Source organism: Dasypus novemcinctus, chromosome 29 (genome assembly GCF_030445035.2).
Source record: "Dasypus novemcinctus isolate mDasNov1 chromosome 29, mDasNov1.1.hap2, whole genome shotgun sequence".
NCBI lineage: Eukaryota > Metazoa > Chordata > Mammalia > Cingulata > Dasypodidae > Dasypus > Dasypus novemcinctus.
Window position 1 is genome coordinate 16,910,416 of NC_080701.1, and position 12,827 is coordinate 16,923,242.

At 33.4% G+C, this 12,827-nt stretch overlaps 1 non-coding gene across 1 annotated transcript; it reads right to left on the bottom strand.

Annotated features, from left to right (window-relative positions):
* Positions 1–613: 613 nt before the first annotated feature.
* LOC111766773 (small nucleolar RNA SNORD50) lies at positions 614–682 on the bottom strand. Its single transcript, XR_002798742.1, has one exon. It is a non-coding gene; the product is annotated as a small nucleolar RNA SNORD50 (small nucleolar RNA).
* Positions 683–12,827: the final 12,145 nt, after the last annotated feature.

The following is a 12,827-nucleotide window of genomic DNA, read 5'->3' on the forward strand; positions in this document are numbered from 1 at the left end:
TTTCATTTGTTTGTTTATTGTTTTGATTTTTTGTTTTTAGGGAGCCCCGGAAACTGAACCCAGGACCTCCCATGTGGGAAGCAGATACTCTATGGCTTGAACCATATCCACTCCCCTATAATAAGTATTTTTATTTCTTGCTTTACACGCATCTCAATTTATGCAAACTAGAATTTTAAAGTGGCATTGTGTTTACCAGGTTCTCACCTTTAGCAAATTGTTAATAGCTTGTGACTCTAGGATAGCGTTGAGAGACATGGCTTGAATTTTATTGATATATTAATCTGCATATAAGGTTGCTTCATTATCCATTATCCATTTACAAAATTAAAAATTAAATCAATGTCTTTTAATAAAAACAGATCATGTGTGTATGTATTCTTTCCATATCTGTAAAAAGAAGGACTTTTTCTGGTCGATTTTCATCGCCAGTTTTTCAAAATTAATCTCATGGTATGAGCCCTCAGGAAGGAAATTCACAGCCAACCAGCTTTCCTAAGGGCAGCAATGCTTTCATTGGCAGAAAAGCAACTATTGTAAGCTAGATGATTTACAAGGTAGCAGAATCCTTTCAATAGCCAGGACAAAATTTTTGTTTCTGAACTTTGGACTTATCTCAGAAGCCGAATCTATACCTGCTTTCCTTCAGGTATTCAGTTTCAGGATAGTTAAATCACTGAGCAGAACAATCATGATTTTCAAAAATGTCATTTCTTTATGAATTTTCATCAAATATTCTTCTGTGTTCTGCAAATTTCTTTCGCGTCATAGTATCTCCACACAATATCTTCACCATAGCATTGATAGATGCGTTCATTGTACCTGTCTGTTAAACAATCACTTTCAAGTCCCAACACAAAAAGTGTGTAATAAGTTTTAAGATCAGGAAGTATGAGTCCTCCAACTTAATTCTTCTTTTTCAAGATGGCTTTACCTATTCTAGGCCACTTACCTTTCCATATGAATTTGATGATTAGCTTTTCCATTTCAGAAAAGAAAGTCGATGGAATTTTTATTGGGTTGAATCTGTAAATTGCTTTGGGTAGTATTAATATCTTAAGGAGAGTTAATCTTCCAATCCATGGATACGTAATGTTCTTCCATTTATTTAGGTCTTTGATTTCTTGTAGTTTTCTGTGTTCAAATCCTTTATAACCTTGGTAAGATTTATTCCTAGAAGTTTGTGAATGAAATTTTTTTTCTGGATTTCCTAGGTATTGGGTTTTTAAAGTATAGTTTTTAGGGAAACTCTCAAATTGTTTTCAGAATGGTTGTACCATACTATGTTCCCACTAGCATTGTATGAATGATTCAGGTTCCTCACATCTTGATCAGAATTTGGTGTTGTAACTATTTTTTATTTTTGCCATTTTGATACTTGTGTCATGATAGCTCATTGTTTTCATTTGTATTATTATCCTGATGATGGCTAATGATGTTGAACATCTTTTCATGTGTTTGTTTCTCATCTGTCTATCCTCTACAGTGAAGTATCTGCTAGTCTTTTACCAATTGTCTAATTGTTTTACTGTTGAATTTTGAGACTTTAAAATTCCAAAGACTAGTTTTTATTGGGTATGTGGTTTGCAAATATTTTCTTTCAGTGTGTAGTTTTTTTTAATCCTCTTAACAGGGTTTTTCTAAGAGCAAAATATTTGAATTCTCATTAATCCAATTTATCAACTTTTCTTTTATGACTCATACTTTTGATGTGAAGTCTAAGAACTATTTGACTTGCTCCAGGTATGAAAGATTCTCTCCTATATTTTCTTATGAAAGTTTTATATTTTTATATATTTATATTTAATATTTAAGTGAATAATCCATTTTGAGTTAAGTTTTGTATAAGGTATAAAACTTGAGCCAAGATTAAATTTTTTTGTGTATGGAAATCCAATTACTCCAGCACTATTTGTTGAAAAGGTTATCTTTCCTTCATTGAATTTCTTTGCATCTTTATAGAAAATCAATTGGGCGTATTTGTGTGGTATTATTCTTGGTTACCTACTAGATTTCATTAACCTATGTGTCTATTCCTTCACCCATATTACACAATCTTGAGTTCTGTGGCTATATAATAAATCTTGAAATTGGGTAGATTTATTCCTCAAGCTTGAAATATTTTTTCAAAATTGTTTTAGATATTCTATTTACTTTGTTTTTCTGTATACATTTTTGAAAACCATGTCTATATCTTCAAAAGATCTCGTGGTTTTGAGAGGACTTGTGTTAATGTTGCATATTATTTTGGGAAAAATTGACATCATTATTGAGTTCATTCTTCCAATTGGTGAAAATGGCATAACTTTCCATTTGTTTTTATTTTTTTTTTCATTTTATCAGTATTTTGCATCCAAGTCCTGAACATATTTTGTTAGATTTATGCCTAAGTAAATGATGTTGTATTTTTACTTCCAGTGTAAAATTGTCCATTGCTAGTAAAAAGAAATACAATGGGTTTTTCTACATTTGTTTTACATCCTGCAACCCTGCTGACTGAATCTATTAGCTCCAGGGGTGTTGCTATGTTTGTATGTTTGATTGATTTTTATTTATTAAGGGAGTTTAGGTTTACAGAAAAATCATGCATAAAATAGAGTTTCCATATACCACCCTATTATTAACACTTTACATTAGTGTGGTACATTTCTTACAATTCATGAAAGAATATGTTTATAATTGTACTATAAGTATAACCCATCATTTACAACAGGATTCACTGTATTGTACAGAGCTATTTTTTAATTTGTTTTTATACTGGTAGCATATATATAACCTAAAATTTCCTCCTTTTGACCACATTAACATATTTAAGTCACTGCTACCATCACCACCATCTGTATTACCAAAATGTTACATTTAGTTCAAATAGAAACTCTGAACAATGTAAGCATTAACTTCCCTTTCCTTATTTCCAACCCAGACCTTGGTAATCTATACTCTAGATTCTGACTATGAGTTTGCTTATTCTAATTATTTCATATCAATGATATCAAATAATATTTGTCCTTTTGTGGCTTATTTCACTCAACATGGTATCTTCAAGGTTCATCCATTTTGTTGCATACATCAGAACTTCATTCCTATTTACAGCTGAATAGCATTACATTGTATGTGTGTACATTTTATTTATCCATTTATCAGTGATGGACACTTGGGTTGTTTCTACCTTTTGGCAATCGTAAATAATGTCATTGGTGTACAAATATCTGTTTGAGTCATTATTTTCAAATCTTTTGGGTATGCACCTAGGTGTGGGATTGCCAGGTAATTCCATATTGAAGTTCTGAGGAATTACCCAGGTGTCTTCCATAGAGCCTGCACCATTTTACATCGTCACTAACAATGAATGAGTGTTCTTATTTCTCCAATCTTCTATAATAATTGTAATTTGCTGATTTAAAAAATATAATAGACATTCTAGGGGGTGTGAAATGGTACTTCATTGTGGTTATGTTATGGATTTCCCTAGTAGCTAGTGATGCTGAACATATTTTCATGTACTTTTTGGACATTTGTATATCTTCTTTGGAATAATGTTTATTCAAATACTTTGGCCATTTTAAAAATGGGTTGTCTTTTTATTACTGGGTTGTAGGATTTTTATATATTCTGGATATTAAACCCATTTTAGATATGTGGTTTCTAAATATTTTCTCCCATTGAGTAGGCTGTCTTTTCACTTTTATTGCAAAGTATTAATACATTGATACACAAAAGATTTTTGAAAAATTTTCATGAGTTCCCATTTATCTATTCTTTCTTTTACTGCTTTGCTTTGAGTCTAACACCTAAGGAAACATTGCCTAACACAAGATCCTGAAAATGTTTCCCTACGTGTGAGGGTTTGCAGCTGTATGGATCCCAGATAAGTATATTCTTAAAGCTAATACATTCCTGTGAGTGCAAACCTATTGTAAGTGGGGCTCTTTTATTAGGCTATCTCAGTTATGGCATGGCCCAAGGTAGGACCTAATCCTTCTATTGGAATCCTATATAAATGGGGTGAATACAGAGAGACAGAGAGAGAAAGCTGTGGGAGCAAGAAGCTGAAGCAATGAAACCCAAAAGAGAAGGAAGAGACTACCAGAAACCACCATGTGCCTTGTCATATGAAAAAGAAGTCTAGGATCACTGGCAGCCAGTCTGGGGAGAAAGCATTCCCTGATGATTCCTTGATTTGGACATTTTTTCAGCCTCAAAACTGTACACTTGTAAACTATTAAATCCCCATTGTAAAAGCTAACCTATTTCTGGTATATTGCTTTCCACAGCCTAGCAAACTAGAACACTACCTTTTCTTCTAGGAGTTTTGTAGTCCTGGTTCTTATATATAGGTCTGCCATCTATTTTGAACTTAAATTTGTATATATTATGAGATAGGTAGGGTTTCTGACAGTACCATTTCTTTGAAAAGACTATTCTTTCCAAATTGAGTAGATGTGACAGCCTTATTAAAAATCAATAGGTCATGAATGGGAGTGTCTGTTTATGAATCTCAGTTCGGTTCCATTGGTCTATATATCTATCCCTGTACCCGTTCCATGCTTTTTTTGACCACTATACTTTTGTAATAAGATTTAAAGTTGGGAAGTGTGAATCAACCAAGTTTTGTCTACTTTGAATCTCTTACACTTCCATACAATTTTTAAAAAAATTTTATTTCCCCTCCCCCCTTGAGGCATGCTTGCTGTCTGCTCTCTGTGTCCATTCACGGCATGCTCTTCTGTGTTTTTTTGCTTGTCTCCCTTTTTTGTTGCATCACCTTGCAGTTGGCTCTCTGCAGCACTTGCGGGCAGGGCGGCACTCCGTGGCGTCTGATGGCTGGCCGGCGCTCTGCAGTGTGCAGGCAAGCCTGCCTTCACAAGGAGGCCCCGGGACGTGAATCCAAGGCCTCCCATATGGTAGATGGGAGCCCAACTGATTGAGCCACAGCTGCTTCCCTCTATATAAAATTTAAAATTGACATTTCCATTTCTGCAGAGTAGGATGTTGCAATTTTGATTGGGATTGCATTGAATCTGCAAATTGTTTTGGGTAGAATTGATACCTTAACAATGTGTAGTCTTCTAATCTATAAACACGGAGTGTCCTTCCATTGACTTAGATCTTCTTTGATTTCTTTTAGCAAAGTTTCATAGTTTTCCATGTATAAGTTCTTTTTTATACTTGGTTATTTATTCCGAGATATTTGATTCTTTTAGCTCCTATTGTAAATAGAAAATTTCTTGATTTCCTCCTCAGATTGTTCATTACTAGTGTATAGAAACACACTGATTTTTTTAAAACACATTACATTTATTTAAAAGGTTACTTGTCATAATTAGTCAAATCTTACCACAGGGCAATACCTTAGTTCTATTACCTTGTTGGGCACATTTGTTCATTAATGATACCTAAAATTTCATATAAAATTAAATAAGAATTAAAAGTACACCTAAGAACAGAGTCATGATCTGTGTAAGAGGATTCACCATCACATACCCTCTACCCAAATGCAGTTATTGTTCTTTGTTTCATGGGACACTTTGCTGAACTTGTTTATTCACTGTAATAGATTTCTTGTAGATTTTTCAGGACTTTCTCTAAGATGTTGTTGACAGCAAGCTGAAATTTTCACATTTTCTTTTCAATTTTGCATGCCTTTTATTACTTTTTCTTGTCTGATTGTTCTGGCTAGAACTTCCAGTATAATGTTTTATAATAGCAGTGACAGTGGACATCTTTGTCTTTTTCCATATCTTAGAGGAAAAGCTTTCAGTCTTTCACAACTGAGTATAATGCTAGCATGGGTTTTTCATACACACCCTTTATCATGCTGAGGAAGTTTCCTTCTACTTCTATTTTTCTAAGTGTTTTTTTAATCAGTAAATGGTGCTGGGTTTTGGCCAAATGCCTTTTTCTGCATCAATCGAGATGTTCATGTGTGGGTTTTATTTTACCTTTTTTCTGTTAATGTGGTATATTATATTAATTTATTTTCTTATGGTGAACCTCCTTTGTACATCTGGGATAAATCTCACTTGGTCATGTATATAATTCTTTGAATGTCCTGCTGGATTCAATTTGTTAGTATTTCATTGATAATTTTTGCTTCTATATTGATGAGAAAAATTGGTCTGTAATTTGCTTTTTTTGTAGTATCTTTAACTGGCTTTGGTTTTAGGGTGATGTTGGCCTTATAGAATGAGTTAGGTAGTTTTCCATTCTGTTGAATTTTTTTTGTAGGAATTTGAGCAGGATTGGTATAATTTCTCATTGAATGTTTGGTAGAATACACCTATGAAGCCATCTGGCTCTGGGCTGTTCTATTTTGGGAGGTTTTTGATGACTGCTTCAATCTCTTTACTTTTATTTGGTCTACTGAGATGTTCTGTTTCTTCTAGTGCCAGAAGATTGTTCATGAGTTCCTAGAAATTTATCCATTTCCTCTAAATTGTCTAATTTTTGGGCATACAGTTGTTCATAGTGGCCTCTTATGATTTTTTTTATTTCTCTGTGGTCAATAGTATTATACCTCCTATTTCTGATGTTATTTATTTGTATATTCTCTCTTTCTCCTTTGCCAATCTAGCTAAAAGTTTGTTGATTTTACTGATCTTTTCAAATAACCAGCTTTTTAAAAAAATGCTCTCTATTGTTTTCTTATTCTCTATTTCATTTAATTCTGCTCTAATATTTTTTCTTTCTTTCCTTTTGCTTGCTTCGGATTTAGTTTGTTATCCTTTTTCCTAGGTCTTCTAGGAGTACAAGTATGTCTTTGATTTTAGCTCTTTTTTTTTAACAAATCAATTTTATTAATACATAATAATAAAGCATAAATCCATCCAAAATGTATAATCAATGGCATTTGGTACAATCACATAATTGTACATTCTTTACTCCAATCACTCCTAGAGCATCTTCTTTATTCCAGCAACAATAACAATAGTAAAAGACAAAAACCAACCAACCAAATAAACAAAATTCATCACCTTTCTGTCTCTCCTATGCTTGTCCTACCACATGTCGCTGCTATTCTGTTTTCTTCTCTCTAGTTTATTTGTATTCATATTTTGTAAAAACAGTTTCATATATGCAAAATCACCTATATTCGTATTTTCCATGAGGTTTAACTATGTTATAGCCCCAAGTTACAATTTTTAGCTTTTCCTTCTAGTAATATAAATGTCCTTAGGCTTTCCTTTTCACCACTGTCATACCTATATAATAGCTTTGCTAGTCACAAACAGCATGATGTGCACCCATTTCCAGAAATGTACAAACAACCTTTTAACCAAGTCTGACAGATTAATCATCAGCTTTCCATTCTCTACACTCATTCTATTTTCTGATGATCTATATTCTAATTATTAATGCCAGGAGTTAACATAATATATTTAGGTTATAATAGCACAATCATACAGTATTCATTGTTTTGTATCTGGCTTACATCACTCAATATAATGTCCTTAAGGTTCATACATGTTGCCATATGCTTCAAGACTTCATTTCTTCTTATCAAGGCATAATGTTCTATCATATGTATACATCACACTTTGCTTATCCATTCGTCAATTGATGGACGCCTGGGTTGTTTCCAACTTTTGGCTCTTATGAATAATGCCACTAGGAACATTGGTGTGCAGATGTCTATTCCTGTCACTACTCTCAGTTTTCCTGTGAATATACCTAGCAATGGTATTGCTGGGTCCCATGGTAAATCTGTATTCACCTTCCTTAGGAACTGCCAAAGAGTCCTCCACAGTTGCTGCATCATTATACATTCCCACCAACAGTGAATACGCGTTCTTATCTCTCCACACCCTCTCCAACATCCACAGTTTTCTGACTTTTTAATAGTGACCAGTCTAATAGGTATGAAATGATATCTCATTGTATTTTTGATTTGCATTTCCTTATTTACTAATGATGTTGAACATTTTTTCATGTGTTTCTTCACCATTTGTATTTCTTCCTTAGATAACCATCAAGTCCATTTTTTCATCGGGTAGTTTGTCTTTATATTGTTGAGTTGTATGATCTCTTTATAACTTAAGGATATTAAACCCTTATCATATGTGATTGCCAAATATTTTCTCCAGTTGAGTCAGCTGCCTTTTTACCCTTCCTTTGAGGTGCAAAAGTTTTTAATTTTGAGGAGGTCCTATTTATCTATTTTTCTTTTGCTGCTCATGCTTCGGGTGCAAGGTTTAAGAAACTACTGCCTACCACAGTATCTTGAAGATGTTTTCTTACATTTTCTTCTAGAAGTTTTATGTCACTTTTATATTTAGGTCCTTGATCTATTTTGAGTTAATTTTTGTATAAGGTGTGATATAGGGTTCCTCTTCCTTTCTTTTGGATATGGCTATCCAGTTCTCCCATCACCATTTGTTGAATAGACTGCTCTGGCCCAGGTGGATGGGCTTAAAGGCCTTGTCAAAATCTCTAGACTGTAGATGTGAGGGTCTATTTCTGAGTTCTCTATTTGCTTCCGCTGGTCAATTTGTCTTTCTTTATGCCAGTACCATCATGTTTTTACCACTGTAGCTAAGCAATGTGCTTTAAATTCAGAATTCATAGTCCTCCAATTTTGTTCTTCTTTTTTAAAATATTTTTGGCTATTCAGGGCCCCTTATCTGTCTAAACAAATTTGATTATTAGCTTTTTTATTTCCACAAAAAAAGATTATTTTGATTTTTATTAGGACTTCATTGAATCTGTAAATTAATTTGGATAGAATTGACATCTTAATGATCTTTAGTCTCCAAACAAATGAACGTGGACTCTCTTTCCTTTCATTTTAGTCTTCTTTGATTTCTTTTAGCAATGTTTTGTAGTTTTCTGAATACAGATCTTTTATGTACTTGATTAAGTTTATTTGTAAATACTTGATTGTTTAAGTCACTATTATAAAGAGAATTTTTTTGAGCATCTCAAATCTTCTCTTATGTGCCTCTCATGTATTTTTTTTAAAGATTTATTTTTATTTTTTTCTCTCCCCTTTCCCCCTCCCAGCTGTCTGTTCTCTGTGCCCATTTGCTGCATGTTCTTCTTTGTCTGCTTCTGTTGATGTCAGTGGCATGGAAATCTGTGTCTCTTTTTGTTGAGTCATCTTGCTGCATCAGTTCTCTGTGTGTGCGGCACCATTCGTGGGCAGGCTGAACTTTCTTTTGTGCTGGGCAGCTCTCCTTATGGGGTGCACTCCTTGTGCATGGGACTCCCCTATGCGGGGGACACCCCTGCGTAGCACGGCACTCCTTGTACACATCAGCACTGTGCATGGGCCAGCTCCACACGGGTCAAGAAGGCCCGGGATTTGAACTGCGGACCTCCCATGTGGTAGACGGATGCCCTAACCACTAGGCCAAGTCCGCCGCCATTTAATTTTTTAATGTCTGTAGTGATATACCTTGTTTTGTTCCCAACATTTGTAATTTGTGCCTTCTCTCTCTTTTTCATTGTCTTTCTAGAAGGTTGTCAATTTTATTGATCTGTTTAAAATATTAACTCTTTGTTTCACTGATTTTCTCTATCATGTTTCTTTTTTCAATTTCATTCATTTCTACTCTTATCTATATTATTTCCTTCCTTCTTCTTGCTTTGGTCTTATTTTGCTTTTTTTTTGGTCTAGTTTCTGGGTTTATTTAAGTGCCATAAATTTGCCTCTCAGCTTTCCTATATCTGTGTTCCATAAAATTTGATATATTCTATTTTCATTTTCATTCTTTTCAATGTATTTCTTCATTTTCCTTGAGACATCTACTTTGACAATGAATTATTTAGAAGGGATATTTACTTTCTAAGTATTTTCCTGCTATCCTTCAGTTATTGATATCTGTCTCCATTAAATTCAAAGAATACATCTGTATGATTTCAAGATTTTTAAATTTTTGAAGTTTGTTTTATGACCCAGGGCTTTGTCTAATTTCATATATGTTGTATACATATATGTTCCATGGGCATGTGAAAGATTGTGCATTCTGCTATTGTTGTTGGAATAAGTCATAACTGTTGATTAAATTCTGTTCCTTAATTATGTTCATTGGCCATTTTTTATCCTTTATGACCTTTTGTCTAGTTTTATCAATTGCAGAAAGAAGTCTCCAACTATAATTGTGAATTTTCTCTTTCTCCTTTCATCTCTGTTATTTACTGAATGCATATTAGAATTGTATTCTAATGTTGTCTAAGTGGACTGACCATTTTACCATTATATAATGCCCTTCTCTACCTCTGTTTTTTTCCTTTACTCTGAAGTCTTCTTTATTTGATATTCATATAACCACACCTGCTTTATTATGATTAACGTTTACTATCTAATGATATATCTTTTAAAATTCTTTTCATTTCAGTCTATTTTATTATACTTGAAATAAGTTTCTTTTAGACAGCTTTCATCAAGTCATGTTTTTTTTAAACTATCATGCAAATCTGTGTCTTTTAATTGGTATATTTAGAACATTTACATTTTTTCTTAATTTTTATTTAAGAAAAGTTTTATATTACAAAATAATTGAGAATGTAGGATGGAGAATTCCTGCATATCTCATACCTACTTTTCCCTATGATTAAATCACATATTAATGTGGTACATTTGCTACAAGCAATGAACCAAACTTCCTATATTATTATTAACTAAATTCCATGCTTTATTTAGATTTCCTCAGCTTTTTCCTAATGCCCTTTCAACTATTCCAAGTTTCCATCCCTTCTTCCCCAGTCCCTTTATTCTCTAGTATGAAAATCTTGTTATGAAAAATCTTTCTGTATGATTTTTCCTATTGTAGACATTTCAAATGAATGGAACCATGTAATGGTCTTTTATGACTGTATTCATTCAGTATAATGTTTTAAGGTTCATATATGTTTTAGCATAAATCAGTAACTTCATTTCTTTTCATGGGTGACTAATATTCCATTGTATTGGCATATTACATTCTGCTTATACACTCATAAGTTGATGGATTTTCGGTATTTCTTGGTCTTTGCTATATGAGGGATAAAGAAAATCCAGAGCATGTGTTACCATGTTGTTCCTTGGTTCCTAACTTTCTCAGTTAATCTTCCTTCTTCTCTCTTCCTCATAGTCTTTTCTGTTTATTTTATACATAATTTTCAGGGGTTTCGGTTTTACTTAGTGAAAGAAATAGGGAAAAGTACAACGACTCCATCTTCTTGGAAGTGGAATTCGGGATTTTTTAAGTGTTGCCACCACTTTCATTGTTGGTGCAAGTAACTTAAAATACTAAACTAAATTTTAGTATGATGATTGATAAAATTTCATTAGTCTCTTCAATGTTTTTATTTGTTTTTAAAATCTGATTTGGGTAGGTTTAAGTAAGAGGCAAGTGTTACCTTTTGTTTTTATTTTAAGCAGATAAACTGATTATTTTATTACATTGAACATTTTTGCGGAATGATGTTATCAAGAGGAGGAATAGGAAGCCCCAGGTGAATGCACCCCCAAAGAAACATCAAAAAACAAGCAGAAACAGAACGAACTATTTTAGAACTCTGGATACAATCAAGGCTGTGCAGTCACCAAGAAAATGTTTCAGTAAAAAGAAAGCCTACAAATGGTAGGAAAGCGTCTTGGCCCTTCCTCTTTCCCTGGCCTTAACCACTCCTCCAGCAGTCTATTGGACTATTTGGCTTGTGTTATTAGTGGATGGTCTGCATTTCTAGTAAAAGTCCCTGTTACCTTTACTCCTAATGCACAAATGTAGTGTGTACGTATGTCTATCTCTATTTCAATGTTCTCCTTGAAAAATATGCCCATTTGTTTCACTTAACCTGGAATTTACTTGGGGATGTGGAGAGAAGCAATACAGAAATGTGGCATAGGATTTAGCAAACCGCAGCTACCTCTTTGAAAGTTTGTGACTGAGACATAAAATACAGCACCTGTGGCCTGAAGGAAAATCTGGGAAGAAAATTTGTTTTTGGAGGAGTAATTAAGACACTTAGGTACATTCACGCATTCTGGGTAATTTTTGAAAGCTACTTCACATACCCAGGGCAAGACCCATGCTCAGAAATGCCTGAGAAGAACCTAACGCTTCACCTTGGACTGAGCTATAGTCTAAGGATATTTTGAGGTAAGTGTTGAAGGATGGCCTCAACAATCAAAATCAACTCCCACCAAATCCTGATGAAAGGAGAGTTTGATTTCCAGAGTTAACACATCAAAATAATCAAATGTCCAGACTTCAACATAAAGAAGGTAAACAAAGAAACAGGAAAAGGTGTCCCACTCAAAAGAATAATAAAAATTGACAGAAATTTTACTGGAGGAAGCTGAGACAATGGAGCTATTAATCAAAGATGTTAAGTAAATTCTCCTAAATACATTCAGGGAGCTAAAGGAAAATTAAACCAAGAACTAAAGAAAATCAGGAAAATGACACATAAGAAAAAGGAGGAATTAGAAATTTTAGAAAGGAACCAAACAGAAATTCTATAAATGAAAAGTACAATGAAATTAAAAAATTCTCTAGAAGTGTTCAATAGTAGATTTGAACATATAGAAGTAAGAATATTCTAACTTGTTATTTGGAAAAATGAAATTATTCAGTACAAAAAGCAGAAAGAAAACAAAATAAAAGCAGAGGTTATGGGACCTGAGGACAACATGAAGTGTACCAACACATGCAATATTGGAGTCCAAGAAGGAGAAGATAAAGAGAAATAGGCAGAAAGAATACTTGAAGAATTAATGGCTGAAAACATCCCACATTTTATGAAAGACCTGAATAAATACATCCAAGAATCTCAAAAATCTTCAAATATAAATTGATTAAAATTGATCCATATTGAGACACAGTATATTTCAAATGTCGAAG